A 26,117-nucleotide genomic window follows, 5' to 3' on the forward strand; every position below is an offset into this window, starting at 1 on the left:
TGGGGCTTCTGTCCTCAGTCAATCCATTCAAACACATCCAGAGCCTTGCTAATTCTAATCAGTGGACTACTTCAGTACCACACACCCTTAATCCCATTCACACAGCCTAGATTCAGCCGTATTTTAAAACTTCATTTATGACCACACAAGTCTTTGGGGAGGGATATATAAATGCAGGGCATATTACAAGGGAACAAGAAGCCAAGGGAAGGGAGGAATCAGATTCAAGAATACATGCTTCCAGGTTCCTATCTCAGGGACTTTCACGCTCTGACCAGGTCCACCTCATGGCACATTCAACTATGAGAATATTTACGCATTAAAGCAAGGATGAATATAGCAAACCTATAAACCAATCACCTTCAAAGAGCCCCACCTCCAAACACATGAGACTTTTGAGGGCCATTTTAGATTCAAGCCATAATATTCTGTCCCGGACCCTTAAAAGAAATGGAAATTGCATTTAGTCCATCTCTAAAAGTCCTCAAAAGCTTAATAGTTTTAGCATTGCTGAAAAGTGCAAGTCCAGAATCTCCTTGGAAACACAAAGAAAGCTCTTAGTTTTGAGCTCTGATATAAATAAAAGAGTTAAGTATTTACGACATACAATGGCACTACAATTCACAATGAAAGAGGGAAGGATGGAAGGATAGAAGAATAGAAGGACTTTGGGCCAAAGCATGATCAAAACCCAGCAGAAAAAAAGCATGAAATGCAGTATCTCCATGTCTATCATGTATTTTTGAAATGTGAATTCCAAAGTCCTTGTACAGCCCACCAGTGTCTTTTCTGGTTTCAAGTTCCAGGACCTCTCCCTTGGGTTGGTTCTGCTCGTTGCCCATCACAGCCTTGTTAAGGCTGACCTGCGCGTAGCCACTGCCGAGGGTACAGTCAACCCAACACCAAGTCCCTGACACAGCAACATCCCCCATGATGATCAGCCTGAAAACTGGCAGCAAATGGACTATATTGGACCACTTTCCTCATGGAAAAGATAGCACTTTGTACTTAATGAAATAGAAAAATCATCTGGATATTTGTCTTCCCTGAATGTAATGGTTTTGACAAACAATATTTGTGTACTTACAGACTGCCTCATCCACCACCATGGAACTCCACCCAGCACTGCTTCTGACCAAGAAAAACACTTTGTGACCAATGCAGTGCAGCCATGGAAATAAACATGGCGTGTTCACGAAATTCCCTGGTCTTATCATGTTCCCTATTATTTGGAAGCAGCTGGGTTGACAGAAAGGTGAAATCATCTTTTGAGCATGCAATTGCAGAACCATCTAACTATTAACATTTTCTGTGCCTAGGGAAATGTTCTCCAGAAGTCTGCACACGTTCTGCACCAGCCTCTAATATGTGGGACTGTATCTTCCATAGCTAGGAGAATCAAGGTCCACAGGTCCTGGAATCAAGCGGTGGAAATGGGAATGTTACCACTCAACATTGTTCTCAGTGACACACTGGCAAGATCTGTGTTCCTTCTTTTAACCATGTCTTCTGCTAACCTTAAAATCTTAGTTCCAAAGGGAAACGCAGCAATGATTCTATTGAATTAGAACTCAAAACTTCCCAGAGCCATTTTGGGCTCCTTATGCCCATGAGTCAACAAGAGGAGTTGTGATGTTGGCAGGGGTGATTAATGTGTACAACCAATGGAGAATTGGACTGCAACTGTACAATGAGGCAAGGAAGAACCCAATCTGGGAAGAGTGAAAATTTCCCAGACTCTTTAGGAATGCTCACATGGGTTCCTCTGCCAGGTAGAGAAGCAAGGTATGCCAAGGTGTATGCTGAAGGTCACAGGAATACAGAATGGTAGAACATTGTAGTTATAAATACCAGCTACAGCCATGTGATCACTTACAGACATGAAGAATTAGTTGTCTTTGCCTTCATGTTGTGCTACTATGCCTGTGCCCATGTTCTTAGGTATCAGACTACTGATCTCCAGGGACTGGCACTGCATCCTTGTTCTGAGGCTTCTCACTCTCTTGATTAAGCATCTACTGGCTCCTCTGGCTTTCAGCCATCAGAGGGCCATTAGGAACCATCCTGAAGCTGATCCCAAGAGCCTCAGTGATGAATACACTTGTGTAATTACAGATCTTCCATTCAGTCTGGTCCTCCAGAGAACCCTAAACAAACATAGTTTCTTTCTCTCTATTAGACCAGCTCAGTAGGCTTATCCTCAGTTTGTGCATGTTGTACTCCAAAGGTCAAAACTGTCCTTGTTTTCTACGTATTTGCCGATCCAACTCGCTATGCACAGATGTTTTCTTACCCTTTGGCAGGATATACAGCACCATTATAAGCTTTGTACTTGAGAACAGACTCCTCATCCATCCTGCACTCATCTACTTTGGTATATTTATATTATATTTTAGGTATTATAAAAGACCTTGGATTTTGTACATTTGTTTTCCTTCATTCTCTTTTAATTAAAATGACACTGTTCTCCAAATTTTTGGTAATGCTTAATAATATATATTTAGAAGAAGCTTTATTTCACTTTTTTCATGCATTGTTAGGAAAAATATCACCAGAAAAATAACGTTATTTTAATTTTGCTCATAATCTGATTGAATAAACGTAATATGAAAAGTGTAATTCAGTCTTCAATTTTTGGAAAACGTGATAATAGGCTGTGTAATATATTTAAAGTACCATTGTACATTCTTCTCTCTTTTTATCTGTTATTATTTCTTTCTCTTTCTTGTTCTTATCTCTGTTTTTCTCCCTCTCTTGCCTAAGTACTGTGAAGAAAGAACTTTCAGTAAGCTGTTACTATGCTGATGAAGCCTCTCTTGAGGTCTCTCTCTGTCTGAAGTTTTCTCTCTATTATCCAATATTCTCCATTTCATAACTTTCAATAAGAAAAGTCATATAAATGGCAAACATACAGATTCAATGTGTGTGTGGGCATGTCTAGAAGAATGAAAAACCTAAAAACCAGATTATATTTTAGTCCAACTGTTGATGGGCAAAGAAAAGGGAAAAAAAACAAAAAACTTTAAATCACCACAAGAGACAAAAGCTTTATCCACACCAATAGTTTTAGAAAGTTTATGAGCTGAAAATAATTTTGTAGAGAAATTGCATCTTCTTTTTTTCTGTTGCCAATTACTACTTTTCTAAAGAATTATTACTTTATCAGTTTACATGACCTAGTTTCCTCTCTTCTCAAACAGATGACTCATTTTTACTTTTTGTGGTTGACATCACTTCTGCTAGTGCTGTTTATTTTGTCACATCAAGTGACCCCTATCTAACTCACAGAAAACTGTTTCTTACACTGAGTTTATTTGGAAGAGAAGAGACGAAGAAGTGAGAAGTCTCAATTTATGCTGAATTTATACAACAGATTCTTTAAGCTTTATTTTTAAAATGTCTCACAAAGTAATAATTTTCATGCTGAAGAGTAATTATAATGGTCACTCCATCTCGTGCAGCACTCTCAGTGTATTAACACAAAATACAAATTTTCTTTTCTTTATTCCTAAAAAGAGGCTCCTGAGATAAATACTACCAAAATTACTTCCTTCACAAATGAAGAAGCTAAGGTTCAGGAGGGGGTAATAATTTGGTCAAGGTGACACATTCCCAAAATAGAGTAAATCCAGATTTGAATTCAGATAGTCTAGAGCCTGAATATAATTTCTAAATGTCTCCAACTTAGACCAGGATGGAACCCTTTAGCAGAAGCATTGTCAGAGGTATCAAGTAAAGCCACATTTCAGAATAAATAATAAATTTAAATATACTAGGATATTTTAGTCCAGAGCATTTTTTTTCTAATAAAACTTTGAAGTAAAATACATTTATTGATGTCACAAAAACTAGAGTTTGGGTATAATACAGTTACTGGAGATAAACTAATGAAACAAGTCTCTACCCAACATTCAGATTCTGGGGAGATGAGACAAAAATAAGATAATTTCTTACCATCGAATGCTAAATGTTTCTTCTACCAAAGGAAAACAATGAAATGGGAATAGAATGGCGCGGTGAATATTGAGTACACCGATGTGAAAGACTCAGGCTTGCTTTTGCAGCGCAGCCTGCCGATGAGAAAGACCCAGGAAGAGTGTAGGGGCGCGGCAGGTGCAGGGTGACCGAGGAGAGGAAGCAGCGCCTCGATGCCTGCGGGAGAGCGCTGGGGGACGGGGTGCAGGCCCAGCTCGCAGGCAAGCAAAGGTGCGCGGGTCTGCTCAGGTAGACTCAGGGGGCAGAAAGCTGCTGACACCAAGGAGCGGATGTCTGGAAGTCAGGATGCTCTGCCAGCTCCGGCAGTGACCTTCCCCGGAGAACCAGGGCTCTCCTGAGGGGACAAGCAGATGGAACTGAATTATTCAGCCCAATTCTCGCCCTGCCTTGCTCCTCCTCCTGAGCTCAGCAGAACTTGATACTTTTTGGTCTTCAATAAACCCGGGGGTCTGACTCAGTGTGGGGCTTCATTTCATCCTGGAGGAGTCCCCGGCCCAACGCAAAGATCGGTCCTGGTTCGCACGTCGTTGTTCCTCTCTCTGACGGCGTTTCCGGGCTCGAACCTGGCACTTGGGTCCATCCGAATCGGAGTGGGAAGCCGCAGAAGGGTAACAAACAGGACAGAGCTGTTGCTTGATTCAGGACTTAAAACATCTCTTCCGCTACGCGTTGAGACATTCTGTTGCAGGCAAGGGTAGAAACAGGAAGCAAAATCTGAAATCTATGGAGATGATCCAATAGGCCTGTCTTATGGAAATCGTGATAACTGAGATAATCAGCTCCCGCCCCACTTCATGTTGTCGAGTCTCTCCCAGGGATGCAATACCAGAAGGAAAAAGGAAGGTAGAAAAACTGCCACGACTCAAATTGGTGGCTTGACAGAAGCGCGGAATGAAGGGTTTATTAAAGTAACTGAAATATAGAAAAAAAAATAGGTGGGGTAAATGTAGTTGGTTGTTGCGTTATTTTTTTAATTGATGGTATGAAAATGACATTTTCCTTGTAGGCGCCTCCAGTGTAAGATCCGTATAGACATAAGACAGAATAGAAGCTCCGCTGGCCGTCACGCTCAGGTGAGAATCCCGTGAAGCCAAGGTCGTGACTAAGACAGACAGGTAGAGAGGTAACAAGGAAGTGAAAGGAAGGCTGTAGACGCTCCCGAGTCATCCCTGCCTTTCCAGCTCTGCAGTGAGAAGAATCCTGCATAGAGAAGTCTCAATCTCGGGTAGAAATATACATCGACTTTGACGACTGAGCACTTAGGTTCTCTTTCTAAGATATCCTATGCTGTTGTTATGTGTTGAATTGCGAACCTTTCTCCTGTAAGTAATATGTGAAAGCCCAAGTATCTCAATATAAATTTATCTGGAATAACACAGATATAATTAAAGCTAAAATGAGTTCTGCTGGTGTGTGATGGGCTGCCAGTCCTATGTGGCTCAGGTCCTTAGTAGAAGACCGCCACTTGGAGACAGAGCTATAGCAAGAACAGCAAGATGGGTCAGACTGGAGTTAGGATAGCACAGCTGAGGGAGAGCAAGGGTCCGTGGTGACACCTAGGAACTAGGTACAGGCCAGTAAGTACTTACTCATGCCTACAGATGTCCAGGGGAGGATGGCCCTGCCAGCACATTGAGTTTGGATTCCAACCATCCAGAGCTGTGAAAGAATACGCTTAGATGTTCAAACCCATGGTGTTTGTAGAAGGTTGTTGTGGCTGACCTGGGACACACACACACACACACACACACACACACATATATATTCTACAGGAGAGAATGAGAGAGAGAGAGAGAGAGAGAGAGTTGTTTTGGTGGTTATAACTTTAAACAGGGATATTAAAAGGTATTTACTGATTAATAATGTCAACTTATACTTTTCATCACAATTTTGTGAAAAAGTATCATTGAGAGATGTATGTGCTATAACTTTGAAATGCTTTTATAACTCCCATTGGGATATTAGGATGATAGATGTTATAGAATTCATTAGTAAGTTGCAGCTGGCAAACTTTTATCCAGGACTAATGAAGCAACACCTCTACCCTCTCTCTCACTTTTCTCACAGACACAGGAACTCCCCTCTCACACACCCACACACACATGCACACACACACATGCAAAATGGTCTTAAAATTATGAAACAAGGTGGAGATGCCAGTAATAAAAAACAAGGATCATATATTTATTTAATTTAATTTCTCTTTACAATAAGTCTGTGGTATAATTTTATTCAACACAGAGTTTCATATAGACATCTACATTTTTACATTACACAAATAATGTAAATGAAATAAAATATAGATAAAATATATGGCTGATCAATAACTACTAGCAAGGAGAGTGTGTGTGTGTGTGTGTGTGTGTGTGTGTGTGTGTGAACATATAGTATAATGTCATTCAACTCTAGTTTTTGAAAACTTGTAGTTGGAAGTAGTCTTTGATATGTTAAAATGAGAAACATTTACAACTGACTGAATATAAGTGTTCAATTTTTGTTTTAAATGTACTTTTATTATCCTTAGAATCATAACAAGTGCATACCATATAATTTTGTTTTGGTTTCTGAACAATGATTCGGTAATTCTACTCTGTTTATACAGGATAATTCCATGAATGGTTTAGGGAAAATTTTTTGTTTGTTTGTTTTTTGTTTTTTGAGAAAGGGTCTCACTATGTAGTTGAGACTGACTTGGAACTCACTGTGTAGCTCAGGCTGGTCTCAAACTCACAGTGATCCTCCTGCCTCAGCCTCCTGAGTGCTGGGATTACAGGTGTGCACCATCACGTCAGCTAATAGGGAAAAACTTTTAATGAAATGCACTTTTTAAAGAAAACTTCTTGCCACCTGCCTTGCCAGCACAAGGACCCAAGTTCAGTTCCTGGTACAAAAAACAAAAAACAAACAAACAAACAAAAAGAAAAAAGAAAACGAGTGAAAATCACATGATTTTCAACATACAAATGTATTGCATCTTCTTAAAACTAAATATAGTTACATAACCATAATCCATAATAGGAATAGAATATTGTTTTACTACATATAGCTCAAGGTATGACATATATCACATGCTACTATAAAATGATATTCTAAAATTTTATTTTCCTTACTCTTGAATAAATGACTTTCAGAAATTAATGTTGTATCCAAAAACTTTGGCCATATTACCTGTTAATTATGACAGTTCATCTTTTTTAAGATTTCTTATATTTACATTATAATTATATATTTAAAACTACTTGGAGAATTGTTCCTTAAAAATAACTGCATGCAATTTTAGAATTATTAGTTTTTAAATGGATTTCAGGAAATTGGAGAATTAGGTAAGGATGGAATTGCAAGAGCAAAGAAATTTCCAAGAGGGCCTGGGATTTAGCTCAGTAGCTCCACCGCCTGCCTCGCAAGCACAAGGATCTGTATTTGATCCCTGTTGAAGTTGTAGCAGAGTGAAGAAAAATGACAAATAATAACCAGAGGAAGCAGATGAAACATAAAATTATTTCCTAACAAAAATATTCATATTTTAATTTTATTAAAGATTTTCAGTTCTAATAATTAAGCATTCAAAGATCGTGGGCATTTATTAATGGAAACCTATTAAAGTATAGTGTATTCTACATATTTGTTAATTTGCTCACAATGTATTTTTAAATAGATTTTATGCTCATATTCATGTAATTGTATGGTATTCTGTCTAAATATAATTAAAATGGTGGCTTATGCTAAGAAAACATTTGTAACATTTATTGCTAAAATGTTGAAATACTGTAAATTAAAGTAATTAAAAATTATACACTAGAAAGAAGCATTCAAAAATGCATCAATAAAATCCACAGAAAAATTGTATATAAAAATGTTAGTTTAAAAGTTATAGACTTTTTTGAAAGTTAAAATATTGCATTTTTTCTATTGAAATAATGAAAGCTACCTTTCTACTCATTTAATTAATAATCAAATATCCTAAACCAAACAACTGTAGGGCAGTTTTGATTAAAAGTCTGCACACTTCTTTTAGCTTACTTTGTCAATATAAAAATTACTAATAAAGATAATCACATTTTTAACAAAAGAATAATTTTGACCATTTATTATATAAAATAAGTGATGAATGAAACTATTTATAAAAGTGAAAATTTGGATAAGGAGTATATATTTTAACATGCAAACAGGTCAAAAGAAGAAGTTATATATCCTTAAATAAGCAATATTTCATAATAAGTTTTTAGGTGAAAATAGAAGGTTAGAAAAAGAGATTTCTATTCTAGAGAGTAGAGCGAGAAAATGAAGATCTGCAAATCTAACTGTCTTAGAATATTGGAGATAAATATAATCCCCATATGCTTTTTTGTGACAAGATTTTATACTAAAAAAAATTATCACTTAACAAAAATTTGATACCACCAAGGAGATTTCCTTTTGTATTTTTGGTTGGTTTCTGGATTACTTTATAGTTATGGTTATTTTATCTCTATATATATATCTACCATAAACTGGGAAATATTTTGTTAAAATACAGCTGAAACCTTTGTATCTTCAGCAGAAATACATGCTAGGGGTCTTCAAGCTGATATGCACTTTTTCTAGAGAACATATAGAGAAAAAATTTTAAATAAACATAAATATACATCAACTAGAGCTTCTTGGACTGGGAGTACAGGGAATATTTCATCTCTTGCATGGACAAAGCTTTTTTGATCATTTACTTGATTCCTTTTAAATTTTCTGTCAGTCTTGCACACAAAAGCTCCCCACAAAATAAAGCCATGTCTGCCAATTCATATTCATTAAATTAGTGGGTGATTCTTATCCTGGAGGGATTTCCTTATTAGGTGACTGTTAGACTAGAACTGGAAATTTGGTGAGCTTTTGCAATAACAACTTGCTGCCTGAGCTCTCACCGTCACTATTTTACATGAAGGGTATTTACCAGGGAGTTACAAATAGCACCATGCTACCTCATTTTAAAAATTCAACATCCTCAGACATTAGCAGCAGACAGTAGAAATCAGCACAGGAAGAATAAATAAAAGGTGGAGCCTTACAAAACACTATTTAGAAAAGTCTTCTGTCTTGAATTTTCCAGTCCTGATATTTCACTGAAACAACAGCAGCAGCAACAACAACAAAACAAAACAAAAAACAGATCTGAAGTATGCAGAAGTGGTAGGATCTCATAAATACAAGGAAGTTGGACAAGGGAAGAGATTTCTTCTAATCCCTGGAGTCTCACAAATAATGTTCTGAATGTATAGAATCAATATAAGCTACCTATATTTATTATAGTTAAAGAAAAAGAAGGCCTTTCAGGTACAATAAAGGCAAATCAAGACTATAAGGATGGGAAAGGCTGACTAAATCATACTTCTAAATTCAGAGGGAGATAAGCACAAGAAAAATAAATGAAAAACAAACAAACATTGTCCTCAGCAAATCACAGTAAAATTGAAGAGTATAGATGAAGTGCAGAGATCCAAATAAGCCTGAGGCATAAGATAAATTTTCAGTGAATGACAATTAGCCTGGTAACTTTTCTACAAGACCAATCAAATCTAGACCAGAATTAATCATATTTTCAATATAATGAGAGAAAACTAACAAAACTGAAAATCCCAATCGAGAATTAGAATTTGTATATGTGGTAAAATGACTTCAAGAGCAAAAATACAAACACACATTTCTGAAATTCTTTAAAAAGAGCAAATTTACTATGAAAAGAAGCCCAGTAGAAAAGGGACTTTGATGAGACTCAGTTCACAGTCGCTGGAGAACAAGTACACAAGGAAGCCACACAGAAGGAAGTACAACTGTATTGGAACAATATCTTAAAGAAATATATAAAGCTGAAAACACCAAAAGGAACTTTAGAAAATAAACCTAAGGGAATGATATGGTTTGTGGGATTCTGTTAAAAATAAATTTCTTAGAGCTGGGCGTGGTGGCACACGCCTGTAATCCCAGCACTCAGGAGGCTGAGGCAGGACGATCACTGTGAGTTTGAGACCAGCCTGGGCTACATAGTGAGTTCCAGGTCAGTCTCAATTACATAGGAGATCCTGTCTCAAAAAAAAAAAAAAGAATATTAAATTTGAAAAATTTATAGCTAAAATAGTAATGAAAATGGATATTATTAAAACCATGATTTAGTTAAAGAAAATAATAAAACAACAAACAACAACTTTATGTAAATATCTCCCAAAACTTTGTGGAATAGATATATTTTTTTGAAAAACTCAATTTATCAAAAATATAGAAATAAATTTCCTTATATTTACTGAAAGTTAGATTTATGACTGATTATAAAGGTTCAAGTGGAAATAGTTTCATTGGTGATATTTAACAAAAGTTAGAAGAAAGAATAATATCAACTTTATCACATAAAATAAAAGAGGAAAAGTTTATATTTCCCCCAAAGTTTTCAAGTCTAGTAAAATAATATTGATAAAAGGTAAAAATATATAATAAAATAAAAAGTGCTCTTCAGCAGCCATTCTAACAGTGCATGCAAAAACCTTTGACAAAGTATTAGTTAATTAAAGACAGAAATTTGTTATATTTAAATGTGGTTTATCCTAAGAAGACAATAGTCTACTTTCAAAGTCAATTCATATAATAAAACACAATAGAATAGAATGAATATGATCACCTTCATTAAAAAATCAGCTTGTTAAAATTTAACATTCATTCATGATTAAAAATAATTAAAAGTATGGCAACACAAAAATAGAAGAGGACATTGCCAATCCGATAAAAGTCCTCTGAAAACAAGCACAGGTAGCATCTTGCTAGTAATGAAATATTGAAGGCATCACATAGGGATTGTAAACAATGAAGGACGTTCTTTGTTATGTTTATCTAGTATTTCCCTTGGAAATATTAGACAGGGAAATAGTGCAAGATAATAAACACGATTAGAATTATTGGCAGGAAGGAGTAAAAAATTATCTTTAAAAGACATGATTGTTCTGACACTATTATAAAATAACATTAGGGAGATGAATTCAGCAAAGTTGCAAGGTAAATCAAAAAACAAAGTTGTATTTCTATTCATTAGTTAACACTATTGTTGAACACAATTAAAATATGTATAATATATAAACATATAGAGTATATATGTTTATCTAATATATATTTCAGAACTTGCTAAGAAACATTATAGAAGACTTAAATGAATGGATAGAGTTTTATAATTCAAAGGATTCAAAGTTGGCAAAATGTCAGTACCCTCTGAAATGAGTCTCTTTAAATAATAAAAGGCTCATTTAAAAAATAATTCAAGTTGGCTTTTTTCATCCTTTGGTCATCATCAAAAATCTCACTTCTAAATCTTATATGAAACAGGAAATTTGGAAGTTTAGCATAAGTAACTTTCAAACAATCACACTGTTGGAGGGTTATTTAAGTTTGCATACTGGAACACTGCCTACAGTTACAGTAAAAGAGGCAGGGTGGTTTGTGGCTTAAAGCCAGATAAATTGTGAATAGAATATATACCAAGTTCTGATCTAAGATAGCAGATACATTTTTAATAAACTAACAAAAAAGTTGCCTAGACAATTAAGTAGGAAATGAAAATCTTTTTGTTTTATTCTCTAGCAATTGTGATGGATTTAATGGATCTTACTAGATATACAACAATGAATTTGAAAAATGAAATTTTAGTGTGAAGTATAAAAGTATAAAAAGCATAAAAGTTTAAAAAGTGTAGAAGACTGTACACAAAACCCCCACGTTTAGATTAAAAATCATAAAAATTAATTCTCTGTGCTCTTTGACAGAATTTCTTAAAGATGAAAAGGCCAGCCATACACTGTGAGGAGACATTTGCAATACCTACATAAGAAAGACATATCCAGAATATTAGCTCTTACAACTTAACAAAAAATAAAATACAAAAATAAAAAAGAAAGAAAGAAAGAAACAATCCAATTAAAATAGGCAAAAAACTACAGAGAAATTCTTTAGGAATGAAGATATAAGCAGAGTAATTGCATGAAACATTGCTCACCGTTATTAGTGATTAGAAAAAGACCTATTAAAATGACAATGGTTGCTATTATATACTCATTGGAACTGCTACACCTGAGATGTCTGACAACACTGAATCTTTGTAAAGATTCAGACAGCTAAACTGTTATTTAAGGTTGGCAAAATTTTAAAATGATCCACAGAAGAATAATCTGGCTGTTTCTTGTTTCTTGTAAGACTAAATATTTTTTTTCCTCTATCTAAATGAAAAGAAAAAGCCTTTTTAAAAGAATGGTAGCAGATAATTCATAATGGCCCCTGGATGGAAACAATTCAAAACCTCAAGGTAAATGGATAAATAGCTGTACATACATGCATCCAGTCATAAAATGACACAATAGTAGTAGACAAACAGGCCCAAAGCTGAAAACCAGACATGCTACAAAGCCAGACATGTAAGTTTATTTTTGGTGCAAGTCTATTCATATGACCCCCTTAAAGCAGGAAATGCTTCAGCTATTACTGTGACGAAGTCAGAACGAGGGCTCCACTGGGTAGACAAGGGATAGAGAGGGCTGCGGAGGGGTTTCCCGAGAACCATGAGAGCAGTGTCGATTTTGAATGAGTTATCACATTCATGAGTCTGTCTGTTTCAGGGCTCATCAAACTTTGCTCAAAATCCACCAGTTGCAGCTGCTAGCTCAGTGCTACTGTTCAGGGCTGTCCCCGCAAGGTCCAGGGCTGAAGGCTTCCTCGCCAGCCTGCGATGCTGCTGGATCAGTAGGAACTGGACTTAAAGGAGAATGGTAGATCACTGGGGCCATGTCCTCCAATCAGTACTGGAATTTTTCCTCTCTCTCTCTCTCCCTCTCTCTCCCTCCCTCCCTCCCTCTCTCCCTCTCCCCTTCCCCCCCATCTCTGTCATGAAGAGAATAACCACCTCTGTCTCGTTTTCCTGCCGTGATGCTCTCTTACTGTCTTATCACAGCACCAAAGCAATGGGCCAACTGACCATGGGCTGAAACTGCCAAAAGCACACCCCACCTCACCACACCACACAAACCGAACCAAACCCTCTTTCATCTCAATAATCAGTTGATTACCTCAGGCATTTTGTTACAGTAATAGAAGGCTGGCTCTGTAGTCAGCTTCATTTTTAGTTACTTGCTTTCAGATGACTTTACAAAATTTCTAATTTTGGAAATCACAGACCTTAGCAACTAATTATTAGTCTTCCACAAGCTTTGCTACAGATGATGCTTCTGCTGTGGAGGTTATGGAGCTATGGTTGCCTAAGTTACTTTTCAAGGACTTTCAGCCTCCTGTTTGCTGTGCACGGACTTGGATCTGTGCCGGTGTCAGATGGGTGCTAAATAGGGAGAAAAGGCTTAACATCCCTGACTTCATACTGTGTCTGTCTCCTTTACTGTTTCAATAGTTGAATCAGATTGTTTCTGCTTGATTCTACATGAAGCCATGTTAGTCATTTAAGAAAATTTTATCCAAAACTATAAGCACATGGTTGATTTACCCAAAACTTCTCTAAACTTTTCCACCCACTTCAGGAAGACTGGTAAAGACAAGGTAAGAATAACTAATATATTTTCAAGATTCATAGGACCATTTGATCAACAGATTATTAATCACATCCCATTCCAGATTACCAGAAGTGTCTAAAAGTATGCAGTAATTTATCATTTCCTAACCTAATCTTCTCCTCTGCCTGTTTAATAAAGGTAAAAGGAACTTCAACGTATGCTGATTTAAGAGGTTATATCAGCACGCCAGGCCTGTCTTCCCAGTTTTGTTGGTTTGCCAAGTAAATTTCTGGGTCTTTTTTGAGTGGTGAGTAAATGGACTTGGCTTCAGTGAGACTTCTTGTCTTGTGAGAGATAACCATAGCTTATTTACATGTTCCCCACTCCAGCCTTATGGTTAGCTGTTTCTCCAAGGAAACCTTGTTTTCTTCCATCGAAGCATGGTATTGAATATATAGTAGGTTTCTATCACAGATGTAGGAAATTGTCACATACTTACTGGCTTAAATTCAAATTATCATCTTTCAGTTCTTTAGGTCAAAAGTCCGACGTGGGTCACACTGGATTGAGATCAGTATCTTGACTTTTCCAGGATCTGAAAATAGATTGGGTGGCTTATTTCTCTATCTCAAATAAGATAATGTCATTGATAAAATTTAGCGAAGCCGAAAACTCTAAAAAAGATGATGTCCCAGAACAAAACACTGTGATGATATTTAGTTCAATAAAATGTAAACACGTACTACTAGTTGCAAACATTTCTACATTCATTAAGGTCAATTTACTTTTTCAAGAAATACGATGAAAAAATAAATTCTAGGATGAAATTTAGCAAACAGCACCAAAACCAGGGTAATTAAATGAATAAAATATTTCTGGGAAGATGGCACCTGTAACTTTTTTTAAAAAATGTACTTAAGAATATATCTACTCAGAAAATGACTAGGGAGCGGAGATTTTTTTTTATATTTTCTACATAAATTAACTCATTGTTTCCTGAACTGTAGACCTGGAGGAGAAATGGCCAAGCATCATCTAGTAACTTCTTAAAAAATCACATTCTCATAACCCAACCCTTTTCCACTGAATTGGGAGCTCTGGGGACAGGTCCAAGGTAGCTTATCTTTTAATAGGGCTTTTGCATGACTGTCCCTGACACTGATGCTGGAAAACCATGGACTTAAAGAAATGGGTACTCATCACTTAATTTTGCCAGTGTTTTTCACCTCCTTAGGAAAACAGCTTCCTTAAACAGAAGTTTAAGAAGATTTACAAACTGACTGAAAACTAATTATCTATATCACCCCTTGATATATATCAAAGTTTCTTAACAGAATTGGGAATGAGATGAATATATTTCTTCAATTCTATTTTTGAATTTCATACTCAACATAACTTTATGAAAAAAGTGATGTATAAAATTGTGGGTACATGTTTTTTTGGCTCCAGGGATCGAACTCAGGTCCTTGGGTTGACATCCTTGGGCTTGTGAGGCAGGCACCAGAACCTCTGAGCTAAATCCCTGGCCCTATTTGTTTATTAGCTTGTTTGTACAGCTTGTAGAAGATAGGAACTTTAAGAATTTATATGCTTTACATATAGTGTTTAATTTATTAACTCATGGGCCTTCTACATACGTCCCTTGCTCTGACTTTAGGCAGTCCCTGTGGCACACTGAAAACATCTTTAATGTTATTTTGTCACTTCAGATGTGGAGTGATGTCCTGCATGTAACTCAGATTTTATGTCTTCTTACTATTGATTTTCCAATTCAGCCTTTTATAAATATTTTTTCTTAAATGCAAATTTTAAGATGACCTTATAGAGGAAGCAAGTCTTTTAGATAATATTATGTACAGAAACATTCAAAATGTAATTCCATTTTTATTTATAATTAAATAATAAGAAAGTAAATTAGCTGACTGTCAAGTTATCTGCCAAATTACCTGTATTTTTTGGTCTTCCCACCAGTAATATATGAGAATTTCATTCCATCTCCTTGTCAGCACTTGTTATTATTGCTTTTATTGAATTTAAATTTTAGTTATGCTTCCTATGTAGTTGTGCCTCATTTTTTATTTTAACTTTGCATGAATGATTAATGATGTTAAACATCTTTTTCTATGTTTATTTGACTCTCATAAAATATATATCCTTCATCAAAATGTCATATTTTTGCCAATTATTTGTTTATTTATATCTTATTATTGATTTTATAGTTACTAATCTACTCTGGATTTAAATTACATAGAAATTGAAAATAAATTCTTAGAATAATTATGTTACTTACATCTGAAAATATTTTGGCTATTTTGGCTAGAGATGCGTAATGTTTTTCAGAGAACAAATTTGTCAGATCATAGTTTGAGAAATGCTGCACTGCCAGGTATGGTATAAAAATGATGAGTTTCCAAAAGTTTTGCCGTGCAGTACAAAAAGAAGAAACAAAGATAGAGGTCTCATTCCTTTTTCTTTCTATAGAAATTGTTTCTTTCAGGACCCACAGGGCATGTCACCTGGAGACAGCCCAATTCCAAGCATAATTTGAATTTGCTTTGAATATAAAAGGCTGTTTCATTTACATTTTGTCATTTTTTTCTGTGTTTCTCAGAACATTGAGCTTGTATTCATCAAAGTAGAATCATTTTTCGTATTGACCGGAACAGAAAACAAGTGTTGCTGCTTCTGCTGTTTCCATTACCTGACTCTAATCTCTCTTCAGCACACCCCTCCAGCATTATCAGCTATACAGGAGAGAAATTGAAAAATCAAAGAATGATTTTGAAATCTATGCACAGCTGCACTGAGAACCCAATTCTGAAAAGCGGCCTCCAAGCGCTTTCCTTTCTGTGTTGTAAGGTTTGGCAATGAAAGAATGCCTAAAAGGGACAAAGGGATGCAAGCTTTTAGTAAGCAGAGCTATCTATTCAGACAAACACAGGCCTCTAGGAGACCGACTGGAACTTCTGCCTCTGCTATGATTCTCCAGGATGCAGCACACATGGAGGCCAAGCCCTGTCCCTTGCAGGCTGCCTGAGAGTTTTACATAAGCTAGGAGCCTCTCCGCATTACCTGGAAGACATTATCAGTGCAAACATAGTTTCATCTCTAATACGAAAAATACTATTAATGACTCTTCCCCTTCATTATCCTATAAAATCACCTCGTGAACGATAACAAAATGAGAAATCATTTCAGAGTTTCCCCCTATTATTCTGATTAGGCTCCATTTACATTACTTTGCATTAAAGGTTTCCAAACATTCCATGACAGAAAACATTTATAAATAACACCTCTGCAATTCAATTTATTCTAATATCACTCGGTTATGGTACATATCACTGAGGACAATCTCCAGATTATGGATAACTCAGGTAATGCTAGTAGAGGTAATAAAGGTTTACATACTCTTTTAAAAAGCATGTTATGATGTCACAAATGTTACTGTGATTTAATAAAGAAATGCCGTAAGTTGCACATAGAATCCCATATCCCTATCTCATATCAGTGTGTAAATATGTGGAAGTAAGTATGGGTCACAGGGACTGTTGAAGAAATTAATGAAGAATCAACAACATAATGAAAGTGTTTTCCGACTCTCTGAACTAGTTTTGAAAGGAAAGCTTAATGGCATAAGAAACAATAAGACAAGGCAACTGCAAACTCACGGCAAACAGTCTTTGGCCACGCACTGGCCTTTGAACATGCCTGCACACGATGCACACCTGTTACCTGAGTCCACAGCTTAACCGGTGGCATTAAGTAACTGATATATGACTGATAGCTTGAGAATCATAACCAACAATTTACCAAGGCACCAAAGAGAAGATAAATGGGTACCGAGGGTAGTTGAATGGGTCACTGTATCCGCGTCTCCCATTGTTGGTTGTATGAGGAGTGTTGTTCAGCCTCTGAGTAGGAGTCCAGCAAAAAATGGGACTGCTTCTAAAAATATTTTCATTAGCATGTAATTGGAACACAATTGCTACAATCATCACGGAGCAGTAGCGCATGTACCCATCTTAATTATTTTTGCTTCTCCTCCTCATGCTACGCTGGAGTATTGCTTTTATGGAGAAAATAATTTTACCACAAAAACTGAACATTCTTACTGTGTTGTAGGTTTAGTTGTGTCCCCCAAGATGACAGGATGAGGCTCGAATACCTGATGCTCCTGTAGGTAACTATTGAGGCAAATCCTTGGCCCTTCTGTGATGGCATAATGATAGAAAGAACTTTTGTGCATAACCTAAAAACCTACACAATGTTAGGAAAATGTAAAATGACTTCTCCTGTCTCTAACAGCAATCTGCTTCATTTAGTTCAAAATTAACAGACCCTGGAGGCATTGACCATGAGTGGGACATCTGGCCTCATCCCTGACCTTAAACACCCTCTTCCTGTGACTAGAATAGATAGCTAGATGAATCTTAAGGTAAACTCCCTAACTGCAAGGAATTGTTATGTTTGGGTTAAAGTTAACTGTCTTGTTACTGTAATTTGTACATGGGTGATGTGAACTGAGGAAATGAAATGTAACCACCTAAATGAGATCAAGGCTTAAAACCTATAAAAGAAGAAGCTGCAACCCAGTGCAGGGTTGATAATTGGCACTGCTTTTAGTGCAATCGACCTTTTGCTGGCAAAATAAACCTTTTATTATTTTACTTCTATTCTGCATCTCTGTTTTTGTGTGTCAATTACCAATTCCTTTTGTAACAATATGAAGTCTTTACTTTACTCCATATTACCTCTTCTTGGCCCAGATTTTTCTCAATTTTTTTTTGTAACAGGGATTGAACTCGGGTCCTTGTGCTTGCAGGGCAGGCCACCAAACTGCTGAGCTAAATCCCCAGCCCTTTTCTTCCTCTTTTTGTTGTTTTTTTTTCTCAATTTTTAATAATCATATTATTTCAAACAAAATTAAATTTTATTTTTCAAGAGTCATAATTACTCAGTTTTTGTAACACATTACTTACATAATTAGAAAGCTAAAAAGAGAATTCTGTTTCTCTATAAGTGTTTTCAAATTTCCACACCTTGTGTGAAAAATAAGAGAATAATATTGTCTTTAGCAAGGGAGAATTTACACAGTAAAATTAATTATTGCTATGATCATATTTAAATAATTCAAAACTTCTTATCTCTTTATTGAAAAAAAGTGCTGTTTCTCTTCATGTTGACTCCATCTGCCCTCATGTCTCTCAAGAGCATCAGCATGGTCTTGAATCAGGCACACAGACACACCATGAGAATGACCAAATGTAGTTCATCACCACACTTGCAATCATGAGTTCTGTAAAAGTCTAATCATTTTACACTGATTTTTAAAAATTACATCTTTCTGATGGATAACAATTCTTTCATTTTAATTATCTTGTATCCATAATGTGAAGTCAATTTCTGGTTTTCCCAGATTTATTTCACCTGGTTCACATTGTTTTGCTTTCTTACCCAGATCAGTGCAAAAAGCCACATGACTTTCTGTAAGTGTGCTTAGTAGATAAATTCACAAAATGGAATGACTGAATGATTTTACTATAAAATACATCTCAGTTTTTCAGTTATGCAATATGACTAATTTATGTCTCTATTCTTAAATTTGACTATCATTTTTATTTTTCTGTTTTTTTTTTCAAAATCTTCCTTATTACAGTATAAGTTGATCTGTGCCAATTTTTTATTAAATATATTATTTTGAGACAAAAACTCACATGCAATTGTAGGAAATAACACAGGAAGAGCCCACATGTTTATTTGGTTTCTTCTAATGGCAGCAGGGAAGGCTTCAAAACATGTGCCTTGTTTTATTTTACTTATTATTTCTTATCAATCTCCAAGAAACAATTTGGCCATTATGGAAATTAACATGTTTAGTGTGGTCTTTTTTTGTTCTACTACTTATTATTTGACAGAATTTATGCTTTTCCTTTGAAACATCTACCTTTTATAGCTTCATGATTACTAGACTTAGCTAGGAAAAGATTCCTTATTGTCAAATAGTTTATATAGCTCCCTAGATTTTAAAGGATTTTAAAGCTTTTAAAATTGTTCAAATATTCTCCCTACCTGGATTTTATTTTTTAATATGATGAAAACTAAGGATCTGATTTCCCTTCTTATTAACTATATTCTACCTAGTAGTATGCATAAAAGTGTCCATCATTTTTAATTTAATCAAATTTGTATATTCATATGTATGTGTGTCACATTCTAATTCTGATTTCTCCCTTCTATTCTATTCACTGTTCTGTGTATTTTCATAAAAATTCTAAATGAATTTACTTACATGTCTACTTCTTACGCTTTAATATATTTGTAATAGAATGTTCCACAAAAGATGGTATTGCACTTGTTTTCATTTGATGAGTAATATTTCTAGTGTGCATTGCCACCTGAACCAACCATAGTTTCATTAGCATTTGCCCTGGATAATTCCATGAAAACAATTGCCTCCCTAACAAAGTCAGACTTTTGGCTGCTTTTTCCATTTCCATTCCAGGCTGTGTCTAAGGGTGGAACCTCTTTTGCTTCAGTGTTTCAACAGCCCTATGGGATGTGTAAGTTTTCTGGACACATAGTGAGAAAATTAGGAAATAAGTCTATGACAATGTTCCAGCCCCCTGACACTCTCCTACACAAGTCTAGAAGATACTACTTGCACTGTCTGGTAGCCCTCAGACTCGAGCCCTAGTGCCAACTAACAGAAAGCACAATCCTGTATCACTGTTGGGTCCTTGTTCCCTCATCACTGCACTCTTGGATTGTAAGAACATATTCAGATATATGACCTGCCTGTAAATAATTAATAAGGCCATTAGTACAAGTAAATACAAATTTAAATTATATTTGTTTCTTTTCTGTGTTTGGGGGATTTGGATTATTTTCCCTGATTGCTCACAGAGATTTTCTTTTGCACTTCCATGGAAACATTTTAATTAAAAGATATGCTGGCATGGGTTAATTTATGTTATTTGATTTTAGCCATATTTTCAAAATTGCACTGAATAATGTGTGTAGTATTTTGCTTTTATTAACATTAAATATATAAATGTTCCATCTATAAAATTTGTCTCCTACATCATTGTTTCCAGGCTTTATGTGTGCTTACGTATCTTTGTTGTCACATTTTTTTTTTGATATTTACAAAGTCAACTTCCAGTTTGGTAATTTATTTCTGTTCACTTTGCATTCTTTCTATGATTTCCATCTAGTTTAGGGAAAAAGACACTGTATAAATTTTCTGCACATTAAATGTATCTTAATAATAAATATAATATCTTATAAAGCTATTTTAAATGTTTAAGGGGAAAGGAATCCTAAATTATACTTTAAATGCTAAACCATCACTGCACATACTTTCCATCTATATAAAATAAATTCAATAAAATATAATTTATTGCTATATCAGACTTTTTATATTCATAACATAAAATCAAATGTATATGGAAATGAGAAATTAATTAAATCTGTATCAAAATCACTTTACTTTTTAAAAAATCTTTTTATAGCACAGATACAACTATTTACTTTGATTAGTTCATGAAATACATTTTATTACTTTTAATTTATATTTTTCTCTCTTTTGGAGTTTTATTAAGTGAAAAACTGTAATATATTCAGATATAAAGGATATGTAGAAGATAAATGAAAGCAGTAAAGAAGCTGTAGAAAAATTAATAGAATTATAGAATTATATTTTAACTCCTTAACAACTTTCCATTTAAAACATACCTTATATAAGCCTTAGGTTAAAAAGTGTAATTGTTGTTAGATGTAGAGTTGAAAGTTTTTTGCTATTTCATGATCAGCATGATGTTCATAGATTCTATGTTTTTAAAATGTCAATAATAGTTCTATTCTCTACACCTCTACTTCTTATCATATAAAAATCCATTCTAAATGGATGAAAAACTTCAATGTAAAACTTAAAATGATGAAACTAGTAGGAGAAAACACAGGAGAAATGCTACTGGGCATTGTACTAGCAAAGACTTTTCAGACGTGGATCCAAAAGCTAACAAGGGCAACAGGCAACAAAGATAAAATTTATGAATTGGATTACATCAACCTAGAAAGCTTCTATGGAGCAGAAGAAATAACACAATAATGAGATGACCTAAAAAATGGGAGAAAACCTTTTCAAACTATACATCTGAACTGAAGTTAAACAGAAAATATAATAAACTCAAACTGCTCAACAGTGAAGGAAGAAAGAGACATTTCTCAAAGTAGCCATGAAATGGTCAATGGATACAGGAAACGTGCTCAGCAGCAGTGATTATTGGGAATGCAAATCAAAAACATTGACTTCACTCTAGTTATATAGGCTTTTAGCTGAAAGACAAAATATAGCAAGGACTAACTGAAGTGTGAAGGGGCAGGCACACTTGCTAAAGGTTAGTGTGAGTGTAGTGTCACAGCCATATGGAAAGTGGTATGAAGGTTCCTTAAAAAACACAGAAGTGTTCAGTAATCCAGCAATCCCCCCTTGAAATCAGCTTGTCAAAGAGATAGCTACATTCCCTTGTTTATTGCAGCACTATTTACATTAACTAAGATGTGGAAATGTTTACTCAGAGAGTAAGAAGTTACAATCAGGAGATAACCTCAAGTGTTCTATTACACAGTAAAGTGGACACAGTTAAAGGTAATGTGCAATATATTTCAAAGTAACTAGAAATAGGATTTTGATGTTTTAAGTCAAAGAAATGGTGAATGTTAGAGGTGATAGATATGCTAAGCACTTTAATTTAATCACTGCATAGTATAGGCATGTATTCAGCCACTGTGTTTTACTTCATAAATCTATAAATGATTATCAGTAGGAATAAGTAAATAGGACTGAAGGTGATAGTCAGTGTACAGTGTTTCCCTGCCATGCACAAGATCCTGAGTTCTGTCCAGTGTTCCAAAAAAATTACTTCAGTCACAGTGTTATAGGGTTTATTATAAAAGTCATATAATGGTCCTAAAATACACATAAGGAATTTATCACATTCTGTGACATTTTCTCCAAAATCACTGAAGTGGAGAAAGGGAGAAAAATATATACAAGCTATACACATAATGCACACTTCAGTGTACACTGAACAACACAAAGGGTAGATGAGTAAAGATACATAAGGGAACAAGGGAATATATATATATGTGTGTGTGTGTGATATATGATATATATATATTATATATATATGATATATATATATGATATATATGATATATATATCACTTTTATCCATATTTTAAATAAATACAAGGTTTTAAATAAGTGAAAGTATGAACACCCTGAGTCTTGTGTAAGAGCAATTTTAGTTCTGCAAATCCTCCTTTAAGCAACAAAGAAGAGTGCATCAAATAATGTCCCGGGCCTACATTAAATTGTTTGTCTCTGATTTTTACTTCTCTGTCACACTCTTATTCCATTTATACTTTAAATTAGAGCCAGAGAAGACCCTCAAAGTACTATGCACTTTATATGTGGTCCCCAGCAGTAACTTCCATATAAATGTGTGGACTTTGGAGATTGATATATTCACAGTTTCCTGAGACAAACTCAAATGAAGAATATCAGACTTAACTATGCTTTTTTAATGCCCTCAAGGTGATGCCAAAAATAAATATAAATTGAATAGGTTACAGTATGCGGAGAAAGATGAAAAAAATAGAAACTAATGAATCAGTAATTTAAAAAATTAAGGAGGAATGATTAGCATTGATGCTGATGTGAATGGGCAAAAAAACTAAACAAACAAAAAAACAAAACAAACAACAAACAACAAAAACAAGTAGAAAGTTAAAAAAAAGAAATAATTTGTGGAGCATGAAAGTGGAGAATGCTGCTAAACACAGACAAATTATCAAACAAAAAGAGGTATCTCCTTTGGAGATGCTCGAGGAGCTATTCACTGTTGTAACAACTTAAGAATTACCACTTTAAAGAAATGAAATAAAGGTCTACTGATGAGGAGACCAAGAGAACATGGACAGCTTAGGTAATAAAGTTTAATAAGGACGATTCTGCATTAACTCGTAATTCAGAAGTGACAGAATAACCAAACGGAAGCAGCTGATTCACAAATCTCATAGGACATTTGAGATAAGGAATTCTGAAGGTTCCTTGTGAAGGCTGTAGAGTGTGGTGATTTCAGACAGTATATTTATCTGAGGGCCCTGTTAAGTATTATTCTGGCCAGAAATAAAGAAAAGAAATTATTCCTATTAGGCAGGGAGGAAGTGTAGCAGAAATACTATCAAAGGTCACACTTTTCCATAGTGTTGAACTGATTCTGGGAAGTGACTGTCCGAGAACTGCAGTTTTCATAATTCCTCACTTTTAAGTGTGAGAGCTGTGACGAACAAAAGGCGAAATGGAAGCAATGTGTGTTACTTCCATGCTGAGATAAATAAGAAGAAGCTGAGTGACAACTTTTCTTTGTTATGCCAAATAGATTTTCATTCCCAAGTTGATCTTGTCAAATGTCACACAAGCTGAGACCCTGAATGATTTCAGGTAGATAAACACAGCCATTGTCCCCAGCCCCTACTCGGTATCATGCTACGCTGATATGCAGATAGCAACCGTACTGTGTGAAGTCCCTGAAATTTGGGGAATGGGGTACGGCATTCACCTAAGTAAGTACATGACATGGTGAATAGCATGGAGTCAGCCCATTGGCATGGCGGGAGACACCCATCACTGTGTGTGGCTGTGGATTAGAGTGATGGTGTAGTTGAAGCACAGGTTCACAATGTGTAGAGGTGAAATAAGACAAGGAATTGACCAGAAGGACGTTCGTACCAGGATGATGTGGTTACATCAAGTTCAAAACTAATAGTCACACAAATTGTCACATTATGATAACTTCAAAACGCACAATTTGTTAACTTCTCTTATTGTTCTTGTCATATTTATTCCTTAAGGTCAAACTAAGAGGGAGGATATTTTTTCCCCAGTCCTGTGCCCTCCCCAAGAGCAGCGTAATGGGGAATAAAATAAGAACCAAGACACTTTGTAAAAGTACAAATTCCCAATGATGAATGCCACTGTCTCACATACCTAAATGTACCGATAAACTCAACACAGAAATAAAAAGAAGGATAAATAATATTGTGTTAATTTTAAAACTAAAGAAATCATGACAGAGAAATTAAATGATACTTCAGTTCTCATGTAATAAAGAATGTAACAAAGTCACTTTTTTTCAGATCTGTACTGTCAGTATTCAACAGTCAAAGATGTATGGAAAGCATAAAGCTACAGTGTAGAAGTCATGTAAAAGTAGACATTTAGTCATGTGTTTCTTACATTGTCTGTGAAATGAAAGTGTAAGGAATGAGTAGACCACCATGGCAGCTATCAAGAAGTTAGGTAGGATATGGAAGACAGAGGTGAAGCCATCCTTTTCAGTTGGCAAATAGAATAAAAAATGCAATCAAAAGTTGCACTGATATGAATTTAAAGACAAGTGTACAGAATTTACAAAGTATAGAGCTAGTCTATTGTACATTTTCAAAGTAAGCCTATGGTATACATTACTATAGCACATGTAATATAGAATAATGTAATATGAATGGAGAAATAAATGAATTGTCTTTGTGCTGTGTCTATTAAGTTCCAAAACTTAATAAAATATTAATAGATTCCAGTTGTGGTTCATGCACTGGAATATTCAATACAGTAGCAAAACAAAAACTATTTTTGAAACTATAAAATGCAAGTATTAATTACCTTGCAAAGGAAACTAGAGTAAAAGTAGTAAAGATTTGGAATTTGGAAAATAACTTCCCTTGGAAGATTGGGATAAATGCCTCAGAGGGGGTGAGTTAGTTGGTTCTTAAAAAAAATTATTGAAAAATATTTCTGTGCAGCAGTAATAAAGGAAGCAAAATATGAGTGAACTAAAATAAATATAAACATAAAATCGCAAGTAATAAGTAGTATTATTGGAGAATGAGAAGAAAACAGGAAGAATACATGAAAAGAAACAAATAATTACTGTACGCTTTAAATTTGAGATACCACATCCTATTTACCTATAATAAAATTATAATATAAAATTTAAAGTTTTAAAATGCAAACATAGATACTTTAAAAAATTAAGGAACTTGTAGCTCATATTTGAGGTATATGAGTTATCCTCAAGATTTTACCCAAAGCCTTGATGGTTCAAAAGAGTGTGAAGTGAACCTGGATTTAAGTATCTCATTGAAGAAGTGGACAGAGATTTGAACACTGTTTTGTCTAGAATCACCGCAGTGCGGAAGACGCCAGGAGGAAATGAAATGTGTCTTTACATTCAAATGATAGTAGGTGTTTCCGCTGATTTCAGCAGGGAAGTAGAAAAATTCAGATGGAAGGGAAAATAGGGACATAATTAAGGGAACAAAGACTACATGGTGGTAGAGACAGACAATGCTGCGATACAGCTTGTGTACATGTGACAAACGCAGGTTAACGGAACGGTAAGGAGCAAGTGTGCTGGAGTAAGTTTTCTTCCTTCTCTGTCAGCTTCAAAAAGTGGTTTAAACACTTGAGCCTCAGCTTGCAAATTTATAAAACGAAGACAATTATGAAACATAGTTTAGGGTATTCGTCTCATAGATAACTCGTGGAGCGCT

The 26,117-nt window shown here is 35.1% G+C and overlaps 2 long non-coding RNA genes across 3 annotated transcripts in view; one reads left to right on the forward strand and one right to left on the reverse strand.

Moving 5' to 3' along the window:
• LOC104866788 overlaps nucleotides 1-1,810 on the forward strand; it is a 47,903-nt gene extending 46,093 nt beyond the window's left edge. Inside the window, exon 4 of the long non-coding RNA XR_781560.2 lies at nucleotides 1,320-1,810. This is a non-coding gene — a long non-coding RNA (uncharacterized LOC104866788). The remainder of the gene's footprint in view (nucleotides 1-1,319) is intronic.
• A 10,603-nt stretch (nucleotides 1,811-12,413) lies between these two features.
• LOC104866789 lies at nucleotides 12,414-17,667 on the reverse strand. Of its 2 annotated transcripts, none has more exons than XR_781561.1 (3): nucleotides 17,612-17,667; nucleotides 13,999-14,094; nucleotides 12,414-12,753 (listed from the first exon to the last, which is right to left on the reverse strand). It is a non-coding gene; the product is annotated as an uncharacterized LOC104866789 (long non-coding RNA). The 2 variants fall into 2 exon arrangements; XR_781562.1 differs by lacking the exon at nucleotides 12,414-12,753 and adding an exon at nucleotides 13,190-13,330.
• Between the last annotated feature and the right edge of the window lie 8,450 nt (nucleotides 17,668-26,117).

The sequence above is a fragment of the Fukomys damarensis genome, unplaced genomic scaffold (genome assembly GCF_012274545.1).
Source record: "Fukomys damarensis isolate Sample0158 unplaced genomic scaffold, DMR_v1.0_HiC HiC_scaffold_31, whole genome shotgun sequence".
Taxonomy (NCBI): Eukaryota; Metazoa; Chordata; class Mammalia; order Rodentia; family Bathyergidae; genus Fukomys; species Fukomys damarensis.